We start from the raw sequence: 22,563 nt of genomic DNA, 5'->3' as shown, positions 1-22,563 counted from the left end.
CGCTGCTGTTAGTCCTGGGGTGAAGATTTACATCATGAATATCTGCCGCTCGTTGGCACTTAAATACTACTTAACACCATAGCTCACACAAGGCAGAAGTATCATATTTGGGTGCCTTGAGAAGATTATCATACTGTAGATGTCAATGGGACTGGCATTTTATATATATATATATATATATATATATATATATATATATATATATATATATGTAATTTTTTATTTTTTTTTTTTGTACTATGGCTCTATGTCTTACATGGTTGGGCAGTGTAACTGGGCACTAAGACTAAAATGTGTGGCCAATATTTTGCAATATATATGGTCCAGGGCATGCAAGGCTCTCCTTGCATTCCAGTAATGGAGGAGCTTTAACAATCTATACCAAACCTGTAAACTTGTAACATAGTTCATAGTAACATAGCTCATAAGGTTGAAAAAAGACCAGAGTCCATCAAGTTACACATATATCCCAAATGAGTCTCTACTGAGTTGATACAGAGAAAGGCAAAAAAAAACCTCAAACTAGAGGTAAAAATTCCTTCCCGACTCCAAATATGGATCAGAATAAATCTCTCGATCAACGTTCTATCCCTATAAATCTATTATCCATAACCAGCAATGTTATTACTCTCCAAAAATGCATCCAGACCCTTTTTGAACTCTTTTACAGAGTTCACCAGGATCACCTCCTCTGGCAGAAAGTTCCATAGTCTCACTGCTCTTACAGTAAAGAACCCCCGTCTGTGCTGGTGTAGAAACCTTCTTTCCTCTAAGTAGATGATTCCCCTTGTTATAGATACAGTCCTGGGTATAAATAGATCATGGGAGAGATCTCTGTACTGTCCCCTGATATATTTAGACAGAGTTATTAGGTTATTTTTTCTAAACGAAATAACCCTAATTCTGATAATCTTTCAGGGTACTGTAGTCCTCCCATTCCCCGTATTACTCTGGTTGCCCGTCTTTGAACCCCCTCCAGCTCCACTATATCTTTCTTGTACACTGGTGCCCAGTACTGTACACAGTATTCTATGTGTGGTCTGACTAGTGATTTGTACAGTGGTAGAATTATTTCCTTGTCGTGGGCATCTATGCCCCTATTGATGCACCCCATGATTTTAGTTGCCTTGGCAGCAGCTGCTCGACACTGGTCACTACAGCTAAATTTACTGTTAACTAAGACTCCTAAGTCCTTTTCTACATCAGTCGTCCCAAGTGTAATTCCATTTAATACATAACCCCAGCCCGGATTTTTCCTCCCCATGTGCATTACCTTACATTTATCAGTGTTGAACCTCATCTGCCACTTCCCAGCCCAAACCTCCAACCTATCCAGATCCATGTTTAACATTGCACTGTCCTGTATTGTGTTTACCACTTTACAGAGTTTAGTATCATCTGCAAAGATTGCTACTTTACTATTCAACCAGCCAGTTACTTACCCACTTGCACACATTCTCCCCCAGCCCAATCCTTCTCATTTTATGCACCAACCTTTTATGCAGAACCGTATCAAATGCTTTGGAAAAATCTAGATATACGACATCCAGCGATTGCCCCTGGTCCAGTCTGGAGCTCACCTCCTCATAAAAGCTGATCAGGATAGTTTGACAGGACCAATCCCTCATAAATCCATGCTGATACGGGGTCATACATTTATTTTTATCAAGATACTCCAAAATACCATCCCTTAGGAAACCCTCAAACAATTTACATACAACCCAGGTTAAACTAACAGGCCTATAATTCCCGGGGTCACCTTTTGACCTCTTTTTAAATATTGGCACCACATTTGCTATGCGCCAGTCCTGGGGAACAGTCCCTGTCACTATAGAGTCCCTGAATATCAAAAATAGGGGTCTGTCTATTACATTACTTAAATCCTTTAGAACACGGGGGTGAATGCCATATGGACCTGGTGATTTGTTTTTTGTCCTCCCCCTTACCATTTTGTCCGATCCTTCCTGAATAGACTATAACCCTGTATGTTGACCACCCAGTCTATCTACACTATCTTCCCCCTCTATGTTGTAGGTTCCCTCCCCCCAGTTCCTAGTTTAAACAATCCTCCACCCTTCGAACCATCTTCTCCCCAAGCACAGCTGCACCCTCCCCATTGAGGTGTAATCTGTCTCTATGGTAGAGCCAGTATCTGACAGCAAAGTTGGCCCCCATGAACCCAAACCCCTCCTTCCTACACCAGCTTCTGAGCCACTTATATTTAACTCCTTAATCTCCCGCTGCCTCTCTGGTGTGGCCTCGTGGAACCGGTAATATTTCAGAAAATATTACCTTGCAGGTCCTTGCCTTAAGATTGTGACCTAAGTCCCTGAAATCTTTTTTAAGGACACTCCACCTACCTCTTACTTTGTCATTGGTACCAATATCTATTGCTCCCACAGAGTAGAAATAGAATGGCATCAAGCATGTCTGACCTAACACTCCATTCTAACAGCAGACTCAGGCCCCTATTATTGAGATTTCAGGGGGCCTCAGCAGTCAGACAAAACACAGAGGCATGTCAAAAGTTTTCATCAGTCAGTGTCTCAGAGAACAATCAGGGAGAAGCATGCAGATGTGTACTTCACTCCCCAGCTCATTGAGATCTCATCGAGTTACGCTAGATGGCCCCAATATATGTCTATGGAGCCTATCTAGTGAAACTAATCAGAGATTGCAGCAAGCAGAGCAGTAAAGCGCACTACTGCATACTTCTCTCTGCTTGTTCTAATAATCATTCGGGGTCCCAGAGACTGATCAAAACTTTTGACATCTTTCTGACATGTCAGAAAAAAAAATTCAATTTAAAGGAGTAGTCCAGTTTAGAAAATGCATCCCCTATCCAACAGGGGATACGTGTCAGATTGCGGAGGTCCTACCACTGGGACTACCTGTGATCTCCTGCTCAGCACCCCGGCTCTACCCATACACTGAACTGTGTAATCCCCTGCACGAAGCCCCCTCCATGCATCTCTATGGGAGAGCAAGAGATGTACAGCACTTTAGCTCTCCCATAGACTTACTTGGAGGGGGCATGCAAACCCCCGCTCTCTGCACAACAAAAGTGAGAGTGCCTTACAGGCAGCAGTCGGACCCCCGGGATCTGACATTGATTACCTATCCTTTGGATAGGGAATACATTTTGCCAAACTGGATAACCAATTTAAAGTATTTGCTCCTCTTTCAATAAAAAGCTAAACATTCTAAGTAGAACAGGAACTCATGAAAGTAAAAATGCTCTAGTCTCCCTTTTTTCTAAATCTATGGCAATATTTCAAAACGTTCTCCATTTTTAGATGTATATATTCCATAGAGCATTTTTTATTCTGTAGCTCTGTGATGTTCATATTACACCGAGACAAGTCTGAACAATTGGCTTTCTGTTGAACCAAACAGATGTGCTACAAAACAGCTGGTGGAGAAATCTCCGTGCAAGTTATCTTACTACGAATTTCAAAAGAAGTTATGTTGATATTGTTACGTTGTATTAGGTTTACACTACATCCACTCTGTAGTTATATGAATTTATAAATTTTACCCCCTCTCTGCTTCAGTTGTTTCTGGAGGTAATGACTCATTAAAGCTCTATTAGATGACACCTTTGATATTGTGTGAGAAAATCCATTTGTTTATGCTAAGAAACAAATGGCAACCAAAGTTTTTTTTTTTTTTTTTTTTTCTTTAGATGGGGTACTCCGGTGGGAATTTTTTTTTTTTAATCAGCTGGTGCCAGAAATGTAAACAGATTTGTAAATTACTTTAAAAATCGTAATCCTTCCAGTACTTATGGGGCTTTTCTTTTTGAATTTCTTTTCTGTCTGACCACAATGCTCTCTGCTGACACCTTTTGTCCATGCCAGGAACTGTGCAGAGAAGGATAGGCTTGTTATGGGGATTTGGACAGTTCCTGACATAGACAGAGGTGTCAGCAGAGAGCACTGTGGTCAGACAGAAAAGAACTATACAACTTCCTCTGTAGTATACAGCAACTGTAAAGTACTGGAAGGATTAAGATTTTTGAATAGAAGTAATTTACAAATCTGTTAAACTTTCTGGCACCAGTTAATTAAAAAAAACTGTTTTTCACCAGAGTACCCCTTTAAAATCTGAAAGTCAGTTATTTGTGGTCTTTTTTTTCCCTTTGAAGACCAATGATACAACTGATCCCTTTGAGTTACTTAGGACAATGGTTCCCATCCAAAGTGTCTCCAGCAGTTGCAAAACTACAACTCTCAACATGCCCAGACAGCCGTTGGCTGTCCGGGCATGTTGAGAGTTGTAGTTTTGCAAATGCTAGAGACACCCTGGTTGGGAAACACTGGCCTAGGAGGATAGGTATGTGTTTTACAGCATCCTATTGGCCATCAAAAAAAACATTCCAGATAAAAAAAACAACTGGTCAGATACAAATTATATATAAATTGGCCCAGTCTTAGTGGGGAATCAGAATAACACTGCTCCACAGTGAGCAGACCGATAAATGTTTGAAAATTTGACTGGGCACATTTTTTTTTTAAAGAAGCAGTACTCACCGATCCCCTAACTTTACTGATCCAATGGCATTGGGGTCCCTAACATTCTCCATCTTGACACACAGGAAATGTCTGCTCAGCCAATGAATGCGCAACTGGACAAAAAGCCTTGGATCATATATGTTATTATACAGAGCGCTAACATATTCTGCAACACTGCACATAAGTGAAGTATGGGAAGAAACTGGAATATCCTGGGGAACTCCATTCAAAAACACTACCCTGTTGATGTTGACCTTGGTGGGATTTGGACCCTAGACTCAAGTGCTTTAATGCAACGGTTCTAACCACTGAGCTATCATTCCATCCCCTTTTGGTTTCTTTGCCTCATATGAACACTGTTGGTCTAATACTGAACTAACAGCAGATCAGCAGTGCAAGTATATTTACCACCTTTAAATGGGCACTGTCATTAAAACTAAGTTTTGCTATTGCACTCCTTCTGGTAAATAAAAAAATTACTTTTTTTTTAATTAAAAAAAATAAAGTTTTCTATGTTTTATTTGTGTTTAAAAAAGCTGCCACTAGGTGTCTCCCTACTAGTTCAGAGCACATTACCCCCCATCTCTTGCACAGACTTTGAACTCCTGCTGACCTGGCAGATGTCCAAAATCAGGAAATGCAGTCTGGAGTGCTGAGGGGTGTGTGTGCAGCCTTAGCCAAACATAGCTCATCTCACACTGAACTGCTCTGGGCTGTGTGTAGCAGAGTGAGGGAGGAAGTTCTCCCCTGTATGGCTTCAGATGTTGTCACGCCTGCTGGGGAACGCCCCTTCCCAGTCTGTGATTGAGCAGAAAATACAGAGCAATATCAAGGTAGAAAACTAAAAAATAATAAAAATAAAGGCAGGGGGTGGTTTATCATGATGGGGGCAGTGAACTGGAAGGATTATAAAATATAACAAGATCATGACAGGTACTCTTTATCATAATAAAACTCCTACAGATTAATTCTGCAGTTCGGACATGATAACAAACTTAATGAGCATCTGTTTAGTTCAGTGTTTCCCAAACAATGTGCCTCCAGCTGTTGCACAACTACAACTCGCAGCATGATGCGAGTTGTAGTTTTGCAACAGTTGGAGGCACACTGATTGGCAAATGCTGGTTTAGTTTCTGCAATACAAAAAGACATTTTCTCACAGCCATAGTCTCCCAACGCAACTACAATGTTACCCATACCCATCTTATATCTCTCTCATGCACTTCTTGCCCGAGTTAAAGAAATATAAATCATACAGTTTATAGAAAATAGAAGTGAAATCTCAGGGCGGTGGTGAAATGTACATTTTATTACCTGACATACGTGGCAAGCGCCTTACTCTATGCACCGTACGCGTGATTGATTCATTATTTGCGAAGGCGTAAAGTCAACCTTCGAGGTTCGGCTAGAGAAAATACATTGCATCACGGATTCCGTAGGTCTTTCTGGCCTCAGTGAGGCGATTCATTTGTCAGGCTTGCTCAACTGGTATAATGACCTATTTTATTTTCCCTAAGATTTTGAGACGTTTTGCCAGAAATATCTAATACCTGACTTTTTTTTTCTTTTTCCTCCTAAATGTTTGCTGGGCAGCTGTTAATTTCCGTCTATATAAAATTCATTTCCAAAACAGTCAGAAATACCCAGCAGAGACATCTGGCAGGACCTATTCTGAGCAGTTCACATTTCTCCTGCAAAGCTCTGTAGTTTCAGGTTACACGTCACCCCCCCCCCCCCCCCCCGTCCCCCCCCCCAAACCCAACTTGTATTCTCCTGTGCTTTCACACATCCAGGCAAATGAAATGTTTAGTGCTAGTAAGATGCCAAAAAAACACGTAAAATGTATATATCCCAGCAATATTGAAAGCAAAGTTAAAATAAAATACTGATAATAACAAAGGACAAACAGGTAATGTTTCAAACAGTGATTTGGTTCATTACGAGACTTTTTATACAGGGCAAGTATTTAACAACAATACAAAAAAAAAAGTCTTTAAAGGGGTATTCCAGGATTTTTTTTTATTTTATTTGACTATGCTACAGGGGCTGTAAAGTAAGTGTCGTTCATAATATAGTGTCTGTACCTGTGTGTGACAGGTTTCTCACAATTCTTATGTGATTTTCACCCCAATATTTATTTTTACCAGCATAAAAAATGACTGTTGTGTCAGATTTTTCCCACGTTGCAATGCGGCTGAGACCTGACTCACTAGTCAGCTGATGACAGGGAACCTGTCTGCTTCAATGGGTGGAGCGATCGCTTGGTGGGGGAGAGATCAATCTGCAACTAATACAACAGCTGTGGACACCCTGATTGAAAAACACAGGTCTTTTGAGTCGATGCAGCTCATTTATGTTTCAATGGGTGGGGTGGCTGATGTGTGGAAGGGAGGAAAACGGAATTATGGGATTTGTAGGCAAAGAAAAATAGTCAAACAGGAAATACCCAGTTCACAAAAAGCCACAGTGTTATGGTAATCTCACAACATAGCCAATAAGCCCCTAGACAAGTGCAGATCCTTCCTAAGCATGTCTATTACTGTCTGTCAGGTACGTACTAAAATCACCTTATGCTGGATAACCCCTTTAATTAAAAATAAAGTAAATATAAACAAATAACTGAAATAATTCAAACTGATAAATTAACGGTTTACCTACTGTAAGTAAATGATTGTTCGATCCAGATATATCAAAAGTTAACTATTTTTATATACACTGTAGGGGTAGGGTACACCTGTCATGCTAATTTGCATAATTAATTATATATGCGATTTTCCTCCTGTGCTCTGGGAGGAGGCATGTCCATCCCTTGCCCTCACTCACCATGCATTCACTTCCTCCCTCAGTTTGCCGTGCTGTGCTTGTCCTCTTCATCCAATCACTACAGGCTGCTCTGTAACCCCCTCCTCTCTGTTTTCATGCTGCAATCTGATATGACAGGAGTGAGCACAGAAGAGTGTTAGTTCTGACCTCACTTACTGGACTTTGTCCCTTCCTGTGCTTCAGCTTAGACAAAGATGAATATGACAGTGCCCATCTAATAAAAAAAAAACTAATTGAAATATCAGTATAAACAGACATATATCTACAACAATTAAATAACTAATGAGAATTGTATCTAATTGTTTTTGCACGTTGAACACAAAAAATGACCATTGCAGGACTCATTAATGATCATGTCCTATCATTGCTAAATCCCAATGTAACACGGTGAACGCCTTCTATATAAAATGTGCAATGTACATCTGTTCATTGTGTTCTGCTTAGAATTGTGATGTTTTTTCTACAGAAATCCATGCTTTACTTGCTGAAAGAACCGACAGGGTCTCAGTTCACTTAGTGAATTTTCTCGACTCTGCGGATTATCCCAAAACAGCTGTGAGTAGCGTTGAAGTGTTCCCTTAAACACAACAAAATGTTAATGTTGCCTAGGGCAGATCCCCCCCCCCCCCCCCCTTACTCTCAAGTGATTTTATGAACCAGCCGGTCTGAAAATTTTGCATTTGTTTGCAGGAAAAGTAAATAGTGCCAAAATCAACAACTTCCTTCCTTTGGGAGTGGAAAGCAAATTGGTGTGCGGATTACTCCAATTCAGTGATCTTAAAACAGAGTTAATGCAAACCCTACAGTCTCCAAGGTTGTACCTCTGGTGTGATAAATCTTTCCTATGCATTGCACACTTGAGAGGTGAAGTAAATTAAAATTGATCTCCCTTATAAATATGTTGCCAAAAATGTTTCACTTGCCATTAATGGTTTACTGCTGGTTTCCTCTATGTCGGGTCAAATGACTGCGCCTCAGACCGGTGCTGCTGTTGATGGATTTAATGGTGATTACTATGAGGCGAAATGATGTCATATGTTGTCACCTGCCAAAAAGAATTGTAGTGTATTCACGGCAATGGACCTTACAATAAATTAGGAAAATATTCAGATGAGATGGACTGCAAGTCATCCCCAAACAGACAGAAAGTGTGGAGTGAAATATCGTAGACTGCAGCTGGTATGAAAAACCATGTCATTTCTATACGGGCAATGGGCTCTTGTGTCAGCTCATTTCCCATTTTCTTTGAGAGAGAGAGAAAACAGAGCAGTGATACATTGGGTGTAGAGATGGCCATCACACTCAGCCATGGGGCTCCATTAGATGCCTAGCACCTCTGCCCCCAGACACTGGTATTGCACAGGCAATATATTTTAGCCCACAAAACTGAAATTGACCAGATAAGAGGTGCATGTATCCCTCCTCTGTGTTTCCTGTGTTTTTTCTATGTTTTCATACAATTTTTATAAAAAGAAGTCTAGATGGAGATTTCACACTCCAGATCCTTCCAACTTACTGCCGGTGATGCTTACTGTGCTGTTCCACATGGCAGATTGGTGCTTCATCTGCCATCTTTTTTCTCCTGGGCTTTTCTTTTGCACTAGCTAAAAGGACAAATGTGCACTGCTGATCTCTTTTAATCTCCTGCAACTTTATCCTGTTTAAGAAACATAGAAACATAGAAACATAGAATGTGTCAGTAGATAAAAACCATTTGGCCTATCTAGTCTGCCCAATATTCTGAATACTATGAATAGTTCTTGTCCCTATCTTATATGAAGGATAGCCTTATGCCTATCCCTATCTTATATGAAGGATAGCCTTATGCCTATCTATCTTATATGAAGGATAGCCTTATGCCTATCCCTATCTTATATGAAGGATAGCCTTATGCCTATCCCTATCTTATATGAAGGATAGCCTTATGCCTATCCCTATCTTATATGAAGGATAGTCTTATACCTATATCTATCTTATATGAAGGATAGCCTTATGCCTATCTCTATCTTATATGAAGGATAGCCTTATGCCTATCTCTATCTTATATGAAGGATAGCCTTATGCCTATCTCTATCTTATATGAAGGATAGCTTTATGCCTATCTCTATCTTATATGAAGGATAGCCTTATGCCTATCTCTATCTTATATGAAGGATGCCTGATGAAGCAGATAATCTGTGAAACGCGTTGCATGATGGGTGATTAAAGTGGATTTTACCCTCCGAGTGTGTCCAGCGCCTCTTGATGTCCGCCACCTCCTTGGAGGCTCCTTGTTTCTTTGTGCATCTGTACTAAGGTGGACCGGCTGCTGGCATACTTACACACAAGCCCTTTTCCATTGTTACACTTGGCGAGTGTAACATCCTGGGTGAGCATTGTAATTACCTCTGTTCACCCTTGTGTTTTAGTGGTAATGCGCTAGGTAGCGCCCTCTCTATTTCCTTGCTGTTATATGAATAGCTATACCTATACCTATGCCTTATAACTATACCTATCTTATATGAAGGATAGTCTTATACCTATTTCTATCTTATATGAAGGATAGCCTTATGCCTATCTCTATCTTATATGAAGGATTGCCTTATGCATATCTCTATCTTATATGAAGGATAGACTTATGCCTATCTCTATCTTATATGAAGGATAGACTTATGCCTATCTATCTTATATGAAGGATAGCCTTATGCCTATCCCTATCTTATATGAAGGATAGCCTTATGCCTATCCCTATCTTATATGAAGGATAGCCTTATGCCTATCCCTATCTTATATGAAGGATAGCCTTATGCCTATCTCTATCTTATATGAAGGATAGCCTTATGCCTATCTCTATCTTATATGAAGGATAGCCTTATGCCTATCTCTATCTTATATGAAGGATAGCTTTATGCCTATCTCTATCTTATATGAAGGATAGCCTTATGCCTATCTCTATCTTATATGAAGGATGCCTGATGAAGCAGATAATCTGTGAAACGCGTTGCATGATGGGTGATTAAAGTGGATTTTACCCTCCGAGTGTGTCCAGCGCCTCTTGATGTCCGCCACCTCCTTGGAGGCTCCTTGTTTCTTTGTGCATCTGTACTAAGGTGGACCGGCTGCCGGCATACTTACACACAAGCCCTTTTCCATTGTTACACTTGGCGAGTGTAACATCCTGGGTGAGCATTGTAATTACCTCTGTTCACCCTTGTGTTTTAGTGGTAATGCGCTAGGTAGCGCCCTCTCTATTTCCTTGCTGTTATATGAATAGCTATACCTATCCCTATACCTATGCCTTATACCTATCCCTATCTTATATGAAGGATAGTCTTATACCTATCTCTATCTTATATGAAGGATAGCCTTATGCCTATCTCTATCTTATATGAAGGATTGCCTTATGCATATCTCTATCTTATATGAAGGATAGCCTTATGCCTATCCCATGCATGCTTAAACTCACTGTATTTGCAGCTACCACTTCTACAGGAAGGCTATTCCATGCATCCACTACTCTCTCAGTAAAGTAATACTTCTTGATATGACTGCGTGAACCTTTTCCCTCTAATTTAAAACTTTGTCCTCTTGAGACCCTTAAGAGGTATTCTAGATCTACACCTTGTCTGAGCAATAAAGTTGCTTAGTTGTTTCCTGACTGATCTCTTCATTGCTGCCTGCACTGACTTGTGATGACTAAACTCCACCTACCCTGGCCTACATGCTCAGTAAGTAGAAATGTCAGCCATTGCTTTTCGAGCTTATACTGGGGAGTAGCAATTTTTTTTTCTTTTAACAGAATCCATATTCAAATAGCAAATGTTGTTCCTCTTGGTGGCAGTGCTGTTTCACACTCGATCAGCGCTTTGACTGGCCTCCTAAGAATATGGGATAAGTGTCAGATAGCGGGAGGTCCGACCCCTGGGACCCCACGCGATCTTCCGCACAGCTTCCCGGCTCTCTGCATGAAAAGAGCTGTGTCGACTCATATTTTGCAGACATTTTGAGAGTTTCAGCCAATCTAATTAACACTGTGGAGACCATCTATTCAATGTGCACCAGCTGAAGGTACCCCCGGCCACTAGGGCGAAGATAAAGGTGGGCCGCAGGTGTGCTTGTGGGTGGGTGAGAGCTATATACACATTGCATTTGTCTGATTTTGTGTTATACTAAACCTTACTGTTTTGTTAAGTTAGTCATGGTTGTTTTACTTTATGCAATACAAAGTTAGTATCAAATTAGCTTTGTGTCAGTAAAATTATATTTTCAAAAATGTTTCCAATAGGGCACACATCCAACTGAAGTCTGTCTAAGCATCCTGGGCGTTGCTGTTTTGCAACGGCTGGAGACACTCTGGTTGGGAAACACTGGTCTAATGAATATCTAAACTGAATCTAAACTGGATAGTAAGCTAAGTCTTTTTTCTCCCTAGAAATATTGGAACTAGGCATGAACTTGTCTTTGGGGCCCCAGCACATCTCTAGTGACATAATTCAAATAAAGCAAAACGACTATTATTATTTTCATTATAGAGTTGCCCTGGTATTGAAAATAGAGTGTGACAGTAATGATTTATTTATCTACGTTTCAGCATTTATTCTGCGGCTAGCAATGTGGGACAGTTTTACATTTTGCTATTTGTATTAGCACGACATCAGAAGAATTCTTCAGTTGCGAAGGATTTTTGGGCTGTTTTCAATCGGTGTCATGTGTGAAAGTAAGATCATATGTGTAAATAGTTCTCTGGGTGGCAAAATGCTTAATATAAAATATAAGCAAAACCGCTCTGAATTTGGCGATCACATACGGAACACTGTTCATACATCAGACGGCCGATAGGAAAGCTATAGTTAAGTAATAATAGTAAAGTGGTTCTTAAGTGTCAATTGCCTTCTTAATGTAACTCTAGCTCTCAGAGTGGCCTGTAAATATGGCTCCCTCAGCTGGCCAAACCAGTCTCAAGGCCTATTAAACGGCACCATTAACAATAAAGGTTTGGCATGGAGAAACCTTAACAACCACCATTAACTTCCCTTTCCCAGTTGCTTCACATGGAACCTCAGAACTGAGTTTTTTTAAATAAGAAAAAAAATCTGTAATGCATTTTAACTTTGAGAAGATGTTTTTTGGATAGGGTATTGTAACACAATATAGAAGTATGTTGCCAATAGTAAGAAAGTCAAGTAGGGGAGTTGGTAGGAGCATGCGTGGCTTGCAATCCCTTGGGATCTGGCTCCTTCTCCTGCATGTCTAGAGTTTGAGAACAGAAAAAACAGAGACCACCAAGGGGTGCCTTGTACATTATCCAAAGTTTCAGGCCATTAGGTAAATGTAAATTACTAGGGATGAGGCTCACTCCAAACCTCCACCCAAAAGTCTGAGCCAACCAAAAATTCACCAACACCAAAAGTGAGAAAGCTGTGATGACTGGTTCTGCCAGAACCTATAGGATTAATGCTTTCTAACCCTGTTGTTATTGTGTTTCTGGGACTACGCCTCTGTGCTTCTGGGTGTGGTTCAGCTTGCTGAGCCAATTAGAATCCTTCTGCTAGCTGCACAGGGATATATAAGGAAGTCGTTCTCAGTCATGCCTTGCCTGTGAAAGTTCTTGTGACTGAAACTAGCTATCTCTGTAACTATTTTGTCTAATCTGGTTCTGTGACTTTTTGGCTTTTGACTATCCTTTGGCTCTCTGTTATTGTACTCCGTTCCCTCCTGGCTTTGACTTGGCTCGTTATCTTTGTTTCAGTGTGTGTGTGTGTGTGTGTGTGTGTGCGTTTAGCTTATCTTTGTTAGTTTTGTGTGCCTCCAGCTGTTCCCGACCTTTGTCAGTTTTTGTAGTTTATTGTTTTGACCAGTGACTGTCCATCACTTATTTATGAAGTGACCGGAACCATGGTTGTGGACCTGCTTTCTAGGGCAGGTAAGCAAGTAGGCAGGGACAGAGGGAATGGGCAAGTTCAGGGCTGCACTCTATCCCTGCCCAACCTGACAAAAGCAGTATTCAATTCAATCCTTAAATTGGTGCTCCAGGGCTGTATGGATATATAGACTGCCACAATTAGGTAAATTAATATTTTATTCAAGTCTAAGATCAGATGACAATTAAATCACCAAAAGTTTGGCACTACACTGCACAGGGTCCATGTGGGTGAGAACTACAAAATGGTATAAATGATACAATAACACGCAGTATATAAAAAATAAATTCCCCCCAAATGATCCTCTACTCACTTCAAAGATATTAAACCAGTAGCCTGCAAGACTACCTGCTATGGTATGTGTCATACAATGGTGAAGATTCACCATAAACGAGTAAAATTATATGTCCTTTGGACATCCTTCCTTCTGGTAAATGTACATGGAGCATATGATAAATACACATCACCCAAAAGATTGAGAAGATGTCTGTGAATGCTGCTTAGCCGTAGGTTTACAGACGTTGAAGACCAAATCTGCGGTTGGACAAATCACCATAAAAGCAAAAGCACCCATTATAGGTACTGAAATTTCAGGGGAATGATCAAGAGGACAATGACATCAGATGGCTTGATGACCTTCGTCCTGTCTGTAATAAAGCTCATTGTACCTGTTACATTGGGACTGGTTGAAGTGCTACCCTGTTCTTACCCAGAACCACTTTCCCCGACTTCTTGTGTATCCACCCTAGACAGAAGATCCACAACTCGGCCTAGCTCTCCTCTGCTAATGCGCATTTCTTACCCAGCACGTCACCTGTCGAAACATGCCCCCCCCCATCCTTCTCTATGGGAGAGGAGGAGACACACGAATGCTGTGTCTCTGCCATGCTGAGTGTGAAACATAATTTCCTTGAGCAGAGCCATGGGCCCCATATGGTGGATCACGGGGGTATAGTGGTTGGAGATAATTTTATTTTCGCTGGACATTTTAACTCTTTATTTTTTTCAATTTTTGAGGGATTTTGTTTTTACTTTTTCTGTGGTAAGATTAAAATGATTCCCATATTTACATCGTTTTTCTATGATTGTACTATTTCTAAAAACAGTCAAGACAAAAGAAGTATGTGAAAAATTCTGACTCAAATTACTTTTTTTTCTGTATTCTGTGTATGGGGCTCATTTTTTGCGTCGTGAATTGTAGTTTTTATTGGCACCATTTTTGTTTTGATGGGACTCTATATTAATTAATTAATTTATACATTTTTTTTTCTGATATATGTTGTGACCAAAAAACAGCAATTCTGTCATGTAGTATTTTGTTACATATGCCATTTCCCGTGTTATTATTAAATGTAGTTTTATTTTACTGGAAAAGGGGGTGATTTATCTTTTTTATTATTGGGGACTTTTATTTATTTCTAAAAACTTTTTTTTACTTTTATTTATATTACACTTAAAAGTCCTCATAGGGGCCTATTATATGCAATAATTAGATTGCAATATACTTTTCAGTACTTTGTTATAACATAGTACTGATCAGTAAAATCGCTGATCTTCTTGTACAGACTCTGCAGACTGCACAGGAAGCTCGACCATCCTGTGCCAGAGGAAAGTGAGAGACCATTAGCAGCCATTTACGCTCATCAGACCCCTGAGATTGCACAGCGGGGTCCGATAAGCTCACCGAATGTACTGGAACCTCAATTTTCACTATAGATCCCATATTTGGCATTGATCACGTACGGCACTGTGCTCAAGGTTACTCGCTTCAAGCCTTAATACATTTCCCCCATAATGTTTTTACATTTTTAGCCATGTGTCTATCTGATGGTCTCATCAGCTCAGTGTTTCTTAACCAGTGTGCCTCAAGCTGTTGCAAAACTACAACTCTCAGCATACCCAGACAGCTGAAGGCTGTTTAGAAACCACTGGCCTAAACACTCACTTATAAATGTCTGCACTCTGTGGATTTTTTAAACACGCTTGCTTATCTTTTCAAAGTATTTCCTTAAAATTGTCCCAATGGGTCTGCCTGGACCAGGTGCAGATTTAGGAGAATTCTACTTTCAGCTCTGCGAGGAGAAATTTCATGTCCCATTCATTCCGTCTGCCAAAGACTTACATGAGCCTATTTCAGTTTTAAGGATATAACTAATTCTGGCAAAATAAGAAATAAAGAAAACTCTAAACTGCCAACACAGGCTAATTTCCTCTCCTAACTAAAATCACGGATAGCGTTTCCTTTGTTTTTGGCAAATATCCAGATTATAAGTACTGAGGTTTTTATTTGAGTTTATCACTGTGCATCTGAAAATGGTTTAGTGTTAGGCATTTCTTGTGTGTTAAGAAATGCTAAAAAAAAATAAAAACTAAGAATTTTCGGAAGTGGTAAAAAAAATAAATATCTAATATATCTTTTTACATGTCAATAAGACAATGAAGGTATTATGGGCTTATCACCAGAATATAAGTCTTTACATGTGTCAGCACTTCCTGAAATCAATAGGACATCTATGTGTGGCTCTATACATGGTAGACGACTTCTATAAATGGCTCTATAATTGGTCGACTACTTCTATTGATGGCTCTATACCTGGTAGACTACTTCTCTCAGTGGCTCTATAAGGGGTGGAATACCTCTTTCAGTAGCTCTATAATTGGTAGACTACTTCTATCAATGGCTCATTAAGTTGTAGACTACCTCTATTGGTGTCTCTATAAGTGGTAGACTACCTTGATCGGTGGCTCTATAAGTGGCACACTACATCTATCGGTGTCTCTGTACTGTAAGTTATAGACTACTTCTATCAATGGTTCTTTAAGTGGCAGACTTCTTCTGTGGGTGGCTCTGTACTGTTAGGGATAGACAACTTTTATTGGTGGCTTTATAAGTGGCAGACTAATTCTGTGGGTGGCTCTGTACTGTTAGGGATAGACAACTTTTATTGGTGGCTTTATAAGTGGCAGACTACTTCTATCAGTAACTCTAGGAATGGCAGACTACTTTTAAATAGCAACCCTATAAGTGGTAGACTATCTTAATCAGTGGCTCTATAAGGAGTAGACTACTTAGAACTCCTGAAACAAAATGTACACCAGTATTAAAACGTTAGGGCTACATTTATACGGAATATCCACCTGGGCTGATATTCAGAGTACAGCAGGGCTGCTAAAATCCATCGATGACATTAGAGTCCAAGTGGATTTACACTAAAAGAATGAACATGCTAATTCTTTTAGTGGGTATGGAAAATCCACAGTGCGAATTGGTCAATGGAAAATCCCTTCACACTACTGTCATATTCATGCAACGGAATTTCCTAGTGAAATTCCGCACAGAAATTCTGAAGAGTGAACATTGGCTAAAGCATACATTGCCTTTTTGATGGTATTTTTATGTATATCTGGAGCAAACAGCTAAAAACCTATGTGAACATTCTCTAATAGACAGTGAAATGTTCAGGACATTTGCCACCTCTTGTGTTAGCTGCTATGTTTACATTAATAGGCACGTATTATGTGTAATATTAAGTGAATATGAAATATAGATATTATTTTACTAAGTAGAGCCAGATACTGAAACAAGTTCATTTATTCTTATCGGTTTCTATTTTCTTTTTTTTTTTTTTTTGTACATTATTATGGGGGCAGTAATATTGCCTAAGCTTTCTATACAGCATCTAGAGATATGTTTTGTAGCAGCCCTATGGGCATAGGAAACCACTGTCTGGAGGGGACTAGTCATTGATAGTGTTGCTCGCGAATTTTATTCGCGAATATCGCATATTCGCGAATTCGCGAATTCGCGAATATTCGCGAATATAGCAATATATATTCGTAATTACGAATATTAGTTTTTTTATTATTTTTTTTTCACAGTACACATCACAGTGATCATCCCTCTCTGCTTCCAGCTTGTGTGGTGTAAAGATTAGGCTCTAATACTACTGTGTGAGACTGGCGTGCAAAGTTTCGCATATGCAAAAATTAGCATATGCTAATTTTCGCATATGCGAATATTTGTCAATGTTAATTTTTGCATACGTGAATTTACGCGTATGCGAAAATAAAACGAGGGTATTACGAATATGCGAATATTCGCGAATATATGACGAATATTCGTCCATATATTCGCAAATATTCGCAAATTCGAATATGGCCTATGCTGCTCAACACTAGTCATTGATGTCTATGGAAGTGTTTTCTAGGCATGCTCTGTGATATGCGAGGAGCCCATTATGCAAGGAGCAGAGGAGAAGAGCTGTTACCATCACCGATTGTGAATGACCTGACCTTAACTCATCTGCATTCTGGTGTAACCCTTTCACCGTAATCTTGTCTGTAATAATAGTGAAGAGACTGCTGAACAGAAAGTGTCAGTTTATTATTAGGCTTAGTGGTCAGAATGAAAATGACAAGATGTTAAGATTATTATTTTAAAGAATAGATAGTAAAATGGAAAAAAAAATCTTAAAAATGATGTTAAACATAAACATTTGATTGAAAGCATAACTGTCATTAGGTTTGGGGCATATAACCTAACCACAATCTGTGTATGGTGTGTAAAATATGTATCCAGCCTCACTTGTATCTCCTTTATTACAGCTTTTATTATCCCAAAAAATGCTTTTATTTGCAGACACTGACAGTTGGATAGGTGTGGCCAGGGGTTCGGCATGCCCCATGGCTGCCAAGCCTATCCCCTGTACACCAGCACTAGGACTGCTGTGAGATTTACACACAGATCCCAGCGCATGTGCCCCTTAATTTTCTTATGTGAGCGCCGACTGACATACATTACAGAGCGTAAGCGCTCACTCATCTACTCTGACATCTACCTGTACAAGAAACTGGACTGGTTTCGTAACGCATAGTATGTTTTTTTTAATAAAATATTTTCATACTTTAACTGGATTGCTCTGCTGGCAGCGCCTTGTGATCCTCCTTGAAGTTTGGTTGGTGTTATTGGAGTTCTATTGCCTATGTGTGCCCGGACAGTGCCTATCCTTCTCCTCTTCCTTTTCCATGTGAGCGATGCCCTGTGTGCTTCTGCATTGAGGCAGAGAGCGCTGACTCTCTGCCTCTAGTATTGCCTGGGCCCACAGAGGTGTCAGACAGAGCGCTCTCTCTGTGAAGTGATGTCGGACAGTGCTCACATATAAGATAAGATAAGAGGCACATTCGCTGGGACCTGTGTGTCAATCACACAGTGGTCCCAGTGCTGGTGTAGAGGGGATAGGAATGGCGGTCATGGAGCATACCTAACCCCTGCCCATGATTATCCGACTGTCAGTGGCTGCAAATAAAAGCATTTTTTGGGGATAATAAAAGCTGTAATAAGGGAGATACAAGTAAGGCTGGATACATATTCTACACACCATACACAGACTGTGGTTAGGTTATATGCCCCAATCCTCATGACAGTTGCGCTTTAAAGCATTATTGTAAAATAAAAACAACTTTTGACATCATTCAGTCAAAAGTTGTTGATGGCACCAAGTCTCAATCCTGAGATCACTGATCATGAGCTATAATCCTGGCAGGCGGATGGCACAAAGTGGCAACCCCCGCCCGGCAGTTCCGACCTTTTCGCTGCATAGACTTTTATTCCCTCTAAAGGAGTACTCCACTGGCCAGCGTTCAGAACTAAATGTTCTGAATGCTGTTTCCGTGCGGCGGCGGTCGGCCGCTCCCCTCATGACGTCATGGCCATGTTCCCTCAATGCAAGTCTATGGGAGGGGGTGTGACGGTTGCCACGTCAAAGGTGTGGCCAACTCCCAGCAGCATGAAAACAGTGTTTGGAACATTTAGTTCCGAACACTGGCCAGTGGAGTACCCCTTTACAAGCCACCCCCTTGGATTACCTAATCCCTTTTTCTGAGAGTTGTCAGATTATATTTTATGGAAAACTAACTTTCTACTGGTGATTTAAAAAATAAATAAATTAGGGTCTGCTTCATGATAGACAGTGACATTTGCAGTCCATTTATTGAAGGTCATTGGCAATCCCTGGTGTCCCCTATTACGTTCAAAGCTTCCTAGAACTGACATAATGAATTATGCTTCTTTCCATAACTCGCTGCCTGTCAGGCAGCAGCTCGAAAACCAAGTTACGATTAGTCAAGAAAGTTACTTTAAATAAAGAATGTATCCCGTGGGATTTCTCCATATGATGAACGAGCTTGAGGACGGAGAGATATAAGGTAACATTGCTTTCCACTTGCCCGTGGACAGTTACGGTTTGTGAACTATGGCTGCCTTTCCTGCTGCTTACTGATTTTATATCCCAGAGGCACAACTCCTGTCACACTACACAGATGGGAAAGCAATTTCTCTCCATTGACCCTTCACCTTCTCACACATGTAGACATCACATTTTTTAATGCACAATATGGATAACAATATGTTGCTCTTTCACTGAACTCTGCCACAGTAAAGCACTTTTATGTGAGCAAAAGGAAAACCCATTTGTAATTCTGTAAATGTTTCCATGATCAGATTTAGAGATCTACATTGTGTTTCATATCATGCTGTGTAAGGCTATGTTCACACGGTGGAATGTCAGTGGAATTCCACTGGAAAATTCTGCTTGAAAATTCTGCTAAATTTACTGCACATTGTGTTGAATGGGGATTCATCTGTTCCATTCACATGGCGGAATTTCCGCTGTGGAAATTTGGCATTTTGGATTCTGCAAAATCATTAACCCTTTCTTTAAGTTTTGCAAAATTCAGCGGCAGAATCCCTTTGTAGTCAATAGGTCTCTGAAATCTGGACAGAATCTATGTGCACACAGAAATTCCACATAAATTCCACAAAAATTCCCCGCATAATCCGCATAATCTGAAAAACTGCAAAAAATCCATCTTTGCAGAATGGAATTTGAGCAGAATCACAGAAATGTGGCTGTGTGGACATCTAGTGTGACCAAATAGTGTTTATAAATATCAGATTGGACAAAAAATAAATGTTTTAAAGTCGGTGTGTCCAGCACCAGAATACAGTATGCGATTAAAAGGTGATTATTTATTGAAGAATATTCCATTAAACAGATAATATCAGCCTACACATTTCAGGTTTTAACGACCCTTAGTCATGGAATGACATTACTAAGGGTCATTAAGACCTGAAACATGTATGCTGATATGCTTGGTTTGATGATATATTTTTTAATAAAGAATCATTTTTTTATCACATCCTGGTGATGAATACTCTTTCTTTAACCACTTAAAGGGGTACTCCGGTGCTTACACATCTCATCCCTTATCCAAAGGATAGGGGATAAGATGCCTGATCGCAGGGGGACGCAGCTGGGGACGCCCTGGATCATGCACGGGGCACCCTGTTTGTAATCAGTCCCCAGAGGTTTGATTATGGTCGACCGCAGGGCCGGCGGCGTGTGACGTGACACCTCCGCCCCCGTGTGACGTCACGCTCCGCCCCTCAATGCAAGCTTATGGGAGGGGGCGTGATAGCTATCACGCCCCCTCCAGTAGGCTTGCATTGAGGGGCGGAGCATAACGTCACACGGGGCGGAGGCGTGACGTCACACGCCGCCGGCCCTGCAGTCGCCGGTAATCAGTCCCGGAGTGAACACGCTCCGGGGACTGATTACAAACGGGGTGCCCCGTGCATGATCCTGGGCGTCCCCAGCTGCGGGACTCCCGCGATCAGGTATCTTATCCCCTATCCTTTGGATAGGGGATAAGATGTGTAAGCACCGGAGTACCCCTTTAAGGACCCAGGGCGTACCTGCGTCCTGAGTCCGCTCCTGTTCTATAATGCGGGCCATGCCAGGACCCGTGGCTAATAGCGTGCGGCACTGATCGCCGCATCTAAAGTTAAAGTAAACTGATGCCGGTTAATTCAGGGGGCTCTTCGGGACTGCCACGGTGAAATTGCGGCATCCCGAACAGCTGTAGGACACAAGGAGGGTCCCTTACCTGCCTCCTGGTGTCTGATCGCTGAATGACTGCTCAGTGCCTGAGATCCAGGCATGAGCAGTCAAGCGGCAGAATCATCTGTGGTGTCCCCGGGTGTCATCCTATCCGGTACCTGTGTGTATAGGTCCCCATAGCCAGAGTGCCTAGGACGTGCGGGTCCTTATTGTCTAGTCCACTCCTAGTCACCTCTCATCTAGGTATTAGTTATCTAGTAATCATTTAGAATTTATATATCACCCCCCTTTTTCCATTTAAAAAAAACCTGTGTAAATAAAAATAAATATGTTGTATCACCGCATGCAGAAATTTTCTAAATATAAAAAAATATCAATCAATTAAACCGCACAGTCAATGTTGTACGCGCAAAAAAAATTCCAAAGTCCAAAATAGCGTATTTTTGGTCATTTTTTCCATCATGAAAAAAAGAATAAAAAGCGATCAATAAGTCCGATCAATACAAAATCGTATCGCTAAAGATTTCAGATCATGGCGCAAAAAATTAGCCCTCATACTGCCCCGTATGCGGAAAAATAAAAAAGTAATAGGGGTCAGAAGATGACAATTTTAAACGTATACATTTTCCTGCATGTAGTTATGATTTTCTTCAGAAGTATGATAAAATCAAACCTATATAAGTAGGGTATCATTTTAATAGTATGGACCGACAGAATAAAAATAACATGTCATTTTTACTGAAAAATTTACTGTGTAGAAATGGAAGCCCCCAAAAGTTACAAAATTGTGTTTTTTTTCTTAAATTTTGTCACACAATGATTTTTTTTTTCATTTCGCAGTACATTTTTGGGTAAAATTACTGATGTCATTACAAAGTAAAATTGGTGGCGCAAAAAATAAGCCATCATATGGATTTTTAGGTGCAAAATTGAAAGAATTATGATTTTTTAAAGGTAAGGAGGAAAAAACGAAAATGCAAAAAACGGAAAAACCCAGGGTCATTAAGGGGTTAAAATTTACTGCATATTAGTGGTTAACACTGCCTGCTAGTCCATGTACAGGTGTTGTGAGTGGAGAGTAAAGCCATCGACTTCCTTCTTGTGTTAACTAATAGATGTTAAGATGAGGTTTACTGAGGTTGATGGAGGCCACTGCATAGAAAATTTAGTGTAGCCCTTTTGGAAAAATACTCACCTGGAAGCTATACTAGAGATGAGACAACAACAACAAAACGTGGTCTCAAATGGCTGGAGGTGCTCAACCCCAAATGCGGTTGTGCATTTATACTGGGGAGCAGATCCTGCCCTTGTGGTCCATTGCTAGGGGCGATCCCCAGCATATAAATGCATACAATGTAGGATGCCTGCAGCAGACTACAAGTGCCACAATAGAATCCTACACCAGATAGACCGTGTGGATGTGTAACA

Source organism: Hyla sarda, chromosome 5 (genome assembly GCF_029499605.1).
Source record: "Hyla sarda isolate aHylSar1 chromosome 5, aHylSar1.hap1, whole genome shotgun sequence".
NCBI classification, from domain to species: Eukaryota; Metazoa; Chordata; class Amphibia; order Anura; family Hylidae; genus Hyla; species Hyla sarda.
The sequence above is the reverse complement of the archived record's forward strand: the minus strand, read 5'-3'. Positions refer to the sequence as shown.